Source organism: Arvicola amphibius, chromosome 9 (assembly GCF_903992535.2).
Source record: "Arvicola amphibius chromosome 9, mArvAmp1.2, whole genome shotgun sequence".
Classification (NCBI taxonomy): domain Eukaryota; kingdom Metazoa; phylum Chordata; class Mammalia; order Rodentia; family Cricetidae; genus Arvicola; species Arvicola amphibius.
This window is the reverse complement of record NC_052055.2, coordinates 117608739-117616625: the sequence shown is the minus strand read 5'-3', so window position 1 is coordinate 117616625 and position 7887 is coordinate 117608739.

Sequence of the window (7887 nt, the reverse complement as noted above, 5' to 3'; positions counted from 1 at the left end):
TTAGCTGGACTGACATGGGTTTAACCATGTGCTCATGGGACCAATCTAGAGTCATATTTCTTTTTAAAAAATAATTTATTTGACTTTATTTTATGTGCATTGGTATAAAGATGTCAGATCCCTCAGAACTGGAGTTACAGACAGTTGTGAGCTGTCACGTGGGTGCTGACAATTAAACAACCCAACCACTGAGCTATCTCTCCAGCCCGAATCAGATTTTTTTTTTCCTTTTTGGTTTTTTGAGACAGGGTTTTTTTGTGTAACTTTGGAGCCTGTCCTAGAACTCGCTCTGTAGACCAGGCTGGCCTTGAACTCAGAGATCCACCTGCCTCTGGCTCCCGAATGCTGGGAATAAAGGCGTGCATTACCACTGCCAGCCTGAGTCAGATTTCTTTTTAAAATGTTTTTAGATGCATTAATTTTATTTTATGTGTAGGAGTGTTTTGCCTGTGTGTGTGTGTATATGTGTTTGCACAGCACACACATGTTTGGTACCCACAGAGGTCAGAAGAGGGCATCAGATCCACAGAACTAAAGTTACAGATGGTATGAGCAGCCATGTAGGTGCTGGGGACATAGCCTGAGTCCTGTGCCAGAGCAGCAGGTGCTCTTAATTACTAAGCCGGCTCCGTTTCTTCACTGGTGGCTGACAAAGTGTTCTTAGTCACATAGCTCCTGCCATCTGTAGACTCACTTTCTGTCCTTTTGTCAGTACGTCAGGGTAGGATTTTCTTTTTCCTCATGCAAAGCTCTGAACTAGGAGTTAACTGAGCTGTTAAGTCAATGTGTTTTGTATAGTCAGTGTGAGGCAGGGTCTTAGCCTGTCATGCTCTGAGAGCTGAGGAGACAGAGGGACTTAAGACATTAAAAAAACAACAACTAGTTAATGTATCATGTAAGATTGCTGTTAATGACAATGTGTGCAGATTTTTTGTTCATATGTTAAGCTGTAAAGCGTTTAACAGGCTTTCATCTATGGGGCTGGAGAGGTGGCTCAGCAGCCGAGAGCACTGGGTGCTCTTCCAGAGGACCCAGGTTCAATTTCCAGCACCCACACGGGAGCTCACAATTGTCTGTAACTCCAAGATCTAAGAACCTCACTCAGACATACATGCAGGCAAAATATCAATGCATAGAAAATAAAAATAAATAATTGTTCTTTAAAAAAAACTTTCATCTCTAAACTGGGTAAAGATGCAGGCCTAAACGGGGTGGTGGTGGTGCACGCATTTAATCCCAGCACTTGGGAGGCTGAGGCAGGCGGATCTTTGTTAGTTTGAGACCAGCCTGGTCTACAAGAGCTAGTTCCAGGACAGGCTCCAAAGCTACAGAGAAACTCTGTCTCAAAAAAAAACCAAAACAAACAAACAAAAGATGCAGGCCCTTAATCTAACACTTGGGAGGTGGAAGCAGGAGGATCCATGTTCAAGGTCAGTTTTGGCTACTGGAGACAGTGTCTCAGAAACAAGCAACAAAATAACAGTCTTGGTGTTCTATTGCCTCTGTACGCAACAATGTCGAGATTAGGACTTCCACACATTCCTTTAGGGCACAGATTTTCCCAAACCCCAGTCAAGCTCTGGTTCTGGATTTTGCTTCAACCCTGGCTTCTGTCCCTCTTCCACTTAGTCTAGTTTATTTTTTCGAGACGAAGTTTCTCTGTATAGCCCTGGGTGTCCTGGAACTTGCTTTGTAGACCAGGCTGGCCTCAAACTCAAGTAGATTCACCTGCTTCAGCCTCCCAAGTGCTAGGACTAAAGGCACACGCCATCACTGCCCAACTAGTTTTTAGCAAAAATCCTGTTTTAGCAATAATTGATTTGAAGGGTCCTCATCCTGGAGTCTGATAATCTCTCTCTGTGTCTCTGTTTTTGTCTCTTTCTTTGACCGTGCAAGCATACATGTGCGTGTGTGCGTGCGTGCGTGTGTGCGTGTGTGCGTGTGTGCGCGTGCGTGCGTGCGTGCGTGCGTGTGTGTGTGTGTGTGTGTGTGTGTGTGTGTGTGTGGTGGGGCATCAAGCCCAACACTAGGCTGGCCCAGTGCTAGCCTCACCAGGACTGGGAAGTAAAAGCTCTGAGCCATTCTTGTCCCCTCTGAGATTCCGGGACCCCAAGTACCAATCAGGATCACGGAGAAGCAGATGAAAGAAATCTAGAGGATGCTGAGCCCACTTGGCTTTGGTGAAGCCAGCGCTTCTGGATCCATGCCCCCACAGGCTGCACCGTGGGGCTTGGGCCTGGCCCGGAATTGTCCCTGAATGAAAAGAGCAGCCGCCAGCGCCTCTGCCTTGTGACCGAAGTGCTCAGATCCTGTCTTAGGCTGTTTGGAAAGGGTCTCAGCTTCTGTAAACTGTCAGCGATGTGAGGACCCCTAAAATAATGGGCATTTCAGGTGGAGCATCCAGGACTCCTGTACTCAGACTCCTGATTCCCACCTGTTGCTTTCCTAAACACGTCCAGTTTCCCAAGCTCTGAGCCCAGGGTGGCAGAGTCGCGGCTTCCCCGAGTGTGGGTAATTCAGCCCAGCTGAGAGCCACCCTTGGCCTCACTACCAAAGAAGCAACTACAGGGCAAAGTCACGGATTAAGCGCCTTATCTTTGCCTGGGGTGGGGGTGGGGGGGGGGGTAGAGACAGCGTTCAAGGTCGACTCACCCCTTGGAGCTGCAGCACTAGCAGTAAGGGCACAGCACCAACAGGGGGCGCAGGCTGAGGCATTATCCAGATACTAAAAACAAAGTAAGCCTGAGTTGGTAGGGAAAATAGATAGGAACTGAAATATGTTGATGATTTTTAATATTTTGTTTATTGTTATGTATTTCGCCTGTGTTCTGGATGGTTTTTTGTCAACTTGCCATAAAAGCTGGAGTCATTTGGGGAAGTGGGAACCTCAGTTGAGAAAATGCTCCTGCCAGATCTACCTGTGGACAAGTCTGTGGGGGCATTTTCTTGACTAATGATTGATGTAGAAGGGCCCAGCACACTGTGGGGGGTGTCAGTCCCAGGTTGTAGCAAGCTGGTAAGCAGCACTCCTTCATGGCCTCTGCCTCCAGGTTTCTGCTTGAGTTCCTGCCCTGACTTCTTCAATGAGTGTGCCCTGCAAGATAAAACAAACCCTTTTCTCCCCAGTTGGCTTTTAGTCATGGTGTTTTATTACAGGCATAGAAACCCAAACTAAGGCATGAAAAACTAAGCTCATAAAAATGAATGTGTAAACTGGGAGGTGGTGGCATACGCCACACCCTTAATCCAGCACTCAGGAGGCAGGGATAGAGTGATCTCTGAATTTGAGGTCAACCTGATCTTCAGAGCGAGTTCCAAGACAACTAGGGATACCCAGAGAAACCATGTCTCAAAACAAACAAACAAACAAACAAACAAAAAATGGTTTTTAAATAAAAACTACTATTTTATGTGCATGAGTATTTTGACTGCATTTATGTCTGTCTGTGGACCACATTCATGCCTGGTGCTCTGGGAATTCAGAAAAGTGTCTGATCCCCTGGAACTAGAGTTACAGGTGGTTGGAAGCCACCATATGGGTGCTGGGAACTGACCCTGAGTTCTCTGTGAGAGCAGGCAGTGCTCTTAACTGCAGAACCATTGTTCCAACTCTAAAATCATGATTATGATTATCGTCATCATCATTATTATTATTTTAGTTTTTTGAGAGAGAGTTTCCCGGTAGCTATGAAGCCGGTCTAAGCTGAACTCATAGAGATTCGCCTGCCTCTGCCTCCCTAGTGCTGGGATTAAAGGCATGAGTCACCACTACCTAGTTAAAACCACGATTTTAAAGAAAGACTAACAGGCCTGTGGCCAGTGTTTTCTTAGATGCATATGGGCCAGCCAATGCCTACCAGCCTGCGCCTGAGCCTGAAACCCCATGTGTGCTGGGCATCCTCAGCACACCTCTGCCAGGTGAATGCCCTGAGCATCCCCTCTGTGAGGAGGTAGCAATCAGTCCTGACTCTCTTGTTCTCATCACTACCTAGAGACTCATTCTTCTCCAGAGGGTCTGGAGATGGTGCCTGGAAGGCAGTGGAGAGAGCAGCCCTATTTGAGTGACAACCTCCAGGGTCCTGCTGTCCCTTGTGGGGTCCTTATGCATCCCTGACCCCTGGAGAGGCCTCCTACATGTTTTACATATTAGTTACCTTCTCTTTATCCCCACTGCACTTCCCTGAAATGACCATCTCTGCTTATGTGCCACCTCTCAGCCTCCAGCCCCTTCCCCCTAGCTCCTCTGCTGAGCCCCCACCCACCCCTCCTCCTCCCCTTGCCCCCAGAGATGCTTCTCCAAGGGCACAAGTCATCTTTACCACTGGCTCTGATAACCATGCTTGGAATTTCCCAGGGCGAAATGGAAGACAGGTGAGAATCAAACCAAACTTAGCCAGTCTCAAAGGTTGCCCACATTGCAGGGCAAGGTCAAAGTCTCCCTGATGTCACTGGTGGCAGGCACAGCTTCTGTCATGTGCAGACAGAGCCTAGTCCCCACACCTGCCTGCCTCTGAACATAACCTGGGCCCCACTAGGCTCTGCATTGATATTGCAAAACCCAGGTTTCAGGTGACTCTTAACCATATCTTGAGCCAGGAGTATGGAGACAGGCTTCAGGTGGGAATGCAGGTCAGGGTCACTATGGACAATGTATGGGTGATAGATGGGAATCTGGGATGTTCCTGCAGTCAAGCAGATGGCCAATTTGGGCAAGAGCAGACCAAAAGGTCTCTCCACACATTCACAAGCTAACCTGCCCTCTCCAGACTCCCACGGAGTGTGGCATAGCCCCTGAGTCCTCTGTGAATGGGCCTGGTCCTCCCTGATCCAACCAGTCTCTAGGGAACCAGATCAGGTGCTGCCCAAGGCCTGATCCTATATCTGAGAAACTGAGGCGGGAGGATACAAATAAAGGCCAGCTTGGATTTCAAGGGTAGCCTGGGCTATCTAGTTCCTCCTCCCCAAATAAGAAGGATCATTCATAGAGTAACAGAAAGAGTTCTCCAGCAAGCAAAGCCATGCTGGCTGACAGGGAGACCATTATGCAAGGTTGGAACATCTTGTGAGAAACATTCTCTGGAAGTAGAGCAATGGGGAATTAGGAAATAGGAGAGAATGTTAAGAAATGTCAAACCTCAACTGAGGAAATCTAAGGCAGAAATACTAGGCATCCAGAAAGGGTTAGGGGAAGGTATAGAAATGAGCAGTTGCCAGTCAAGTGCTGTGGAATATTCCTTTACACTGTGTGAATATATTCTGCTGTGATTGGCTTAATAAACAAACTGACCGACCAATAGGTGAACAGGATACAGTTAGGCAGGAAAGTCAAACTGAAATGATGGGATGAGGAAGGGCAGAGTCAGAGGAGATGCCAGCCAGACACAAGGGGAGCAGGAGATCAATGTGCCATGTTGATAACAGTACCACCACAAGACAGAGCGTAAATAAGGAATATTGGTTAACTTAAAATGTAAGAGCTAGGGGCTGAAGAGATGGTTCAGTGGTTGGAAGTGCTGGCTGCTCTTCCAGAGGATCTGGGTTCAAGTCCCAGCACCCACATGGCAGCTCACAACTGTCTATAATTCCTGTTCCAGGGGATCTGACACCCTCATGCACACATATTTCAGTATGGCAGAACACCAATGTGCATAAAATACAAATAAAAACTATTGTAAAGAATGTAAGAGCTAGTTAGTAATAAGCCTGAGCTGCCAATCAAACATTTACTTATTTATTTATTATTTTGTTTTGTTTTTTGTTTTTTTAAGACAGGGTTTCTCTGTAGCTTTGGAGCCTATACCGGAACTAGTTCTTGTAGACCAGACTGGCCTCAAACTCACAGAGATCCACCTGCCTCTGCCTCCCAAGTGCTAGGATTAAAGGCATGCATCACCACTGCCTGGCCACATTTATAAATAATATTAAGTCTCAGTGTCTTTATTTGGGAGTTGCTGGTGGGACAGAAACTTCCACCTACAGTCTATAGTCAAGAAGTCAAGGAAACCCGGAAGGCCTGTGTACTCAGTGAAGGTACGGGAAGCAGACCCATTCTGTCAGCTACTTCCAGTGTGACTTACAACATCTGGGGGAAGATACTCTACAGCTTTTAGAAAGAAAGTCTTGTGTCAATTGCCAGCAGTGCAGAGTTAGAATGACTGGTTGATTCCTTGTCAGCAAGGCTGAGAGCAAAATGTTTTTGAATAAGCCATCCAAACCTTGTGGACAAATGACGTTAGCCCTCAAGTCTGCATGGGATGTTTCTATGAAGTATCCAGGTAGACAGTTTAGGGTCTTTGGAGAACGCCTTACCTCAGAACACTGCTGAGGGTGCACCTAACAACAAATTAGGGCAGGAAGGAGACAGGGGTCAATGAAAAAAAATGGATAAGCTTCTGACCAAGTCTAACTAGAAGTTTCACCCTTACTGCCAAGCATTCATGGTACTGGAAGGCACTCTGCACACTGCTCGAGGAGAAAGGTAAACACCAACCCAGCCTGAACCCTGCAATCTACAACATCAACCTGCCCGACTCGAGACCAGGTCAATTTGAGAAAATAATCTGTCCCTGACTTGCCCTGAGTAGAACTGTCTGAGGAAATTCCTCTTCCTTGACCCTTGCGCTGCCGAGAAGTGAGGACGGGGATGTTATTCAGAGCAAGGCTTTGATGTCTGACAGTTGGTTGGGCCTTCCAGTGTTGAGAAGGAGGATGACTACTCATTTTCTCCCTGACTACAAGCAGACTCAACTCTAGGGTTTACAAACACCAACCAGAAGCCTCGGCCACACTTCAGCCCCGCCCTCATCTTGACCACGCCCCACCTTCACCCCTGGCCCCTCCCTCCATGCAGCCTGGATTTAGTCCTTTGACCTTGACCTGTGTCGAGGACCCAAGCAGCCCGGGCACGCGCCTGCCCTAGAAGGGTCAGCTGGTGGTTTTGAAACTGCGCCACACACTCTGGGCTCTCCCAGAGGCGGGATTTATCCCTTTTCTCTTGTGAGTTTAGTAACTAGCTCCTAACGGTTGGAAAGTTGGCTGATTGCTAATTCCCAGGAGGCCGCCCACCGCCTTCTGGATAGCATAGGTGGCATAGAGCCAACCTCAGCATAGGAGACATAATCTCTAGTCTCCTGAACTTTGGGCTGCAGATTTTACTGATTCCCAAGTCCATGAAATGGAACACACATGCCATAAATAAAACCCGCAGATTCCGGTCTTCATGTGGGCAGCCAGGGTTCCTGACATGCTTCACAAGGTGGAACCTGACAGCAGGGCCCCCTAGCATGGAGAAGAGAGCGAGTTCTGCAGCTCAGGCCTAAACCAGATGGCAAGTCTAAGTTTTGAGGCCCCATCAGGCCATTCACTTTCTGTCATCAATGCCTAAGGGCTCCAATTACACCATCCCCGGCCAGCCCTTGTCATTTACAGAGTGATAAGGACCTCGCAGTGATTGTCCTAATGAGTGTGAAGTGGAATCTCACTATGTTTTTAAGAATACAAGTGAGAGCCAGGAGATCCACACCTTTGCAGAGGCAGATGGATCTCTGAGTCCAAATTCAGCCTGGTACATAATGAATTCCAGGCCAGCCAAGGCTACATAGAGAGACCCTGTCTCAAAGACAAACAAACAAAAAACCCAGGATGGCACACATGAATATATACATTGGTGCTAAGATTACAAGAAAGTAATAACCAAAAATGTTGGTCTAGGGGCTACTTGTGAGCACTCTTTAACCTGATATTGAATATATATATATATATATACACATATACGTATATATGTGTATATGTATCTATATATATATGTGTGTGTATATATATATATATATATATATATATGTAAGGACATGACTACTCCTAGGTATGGTGGAGGAGAAAGTTTATTAT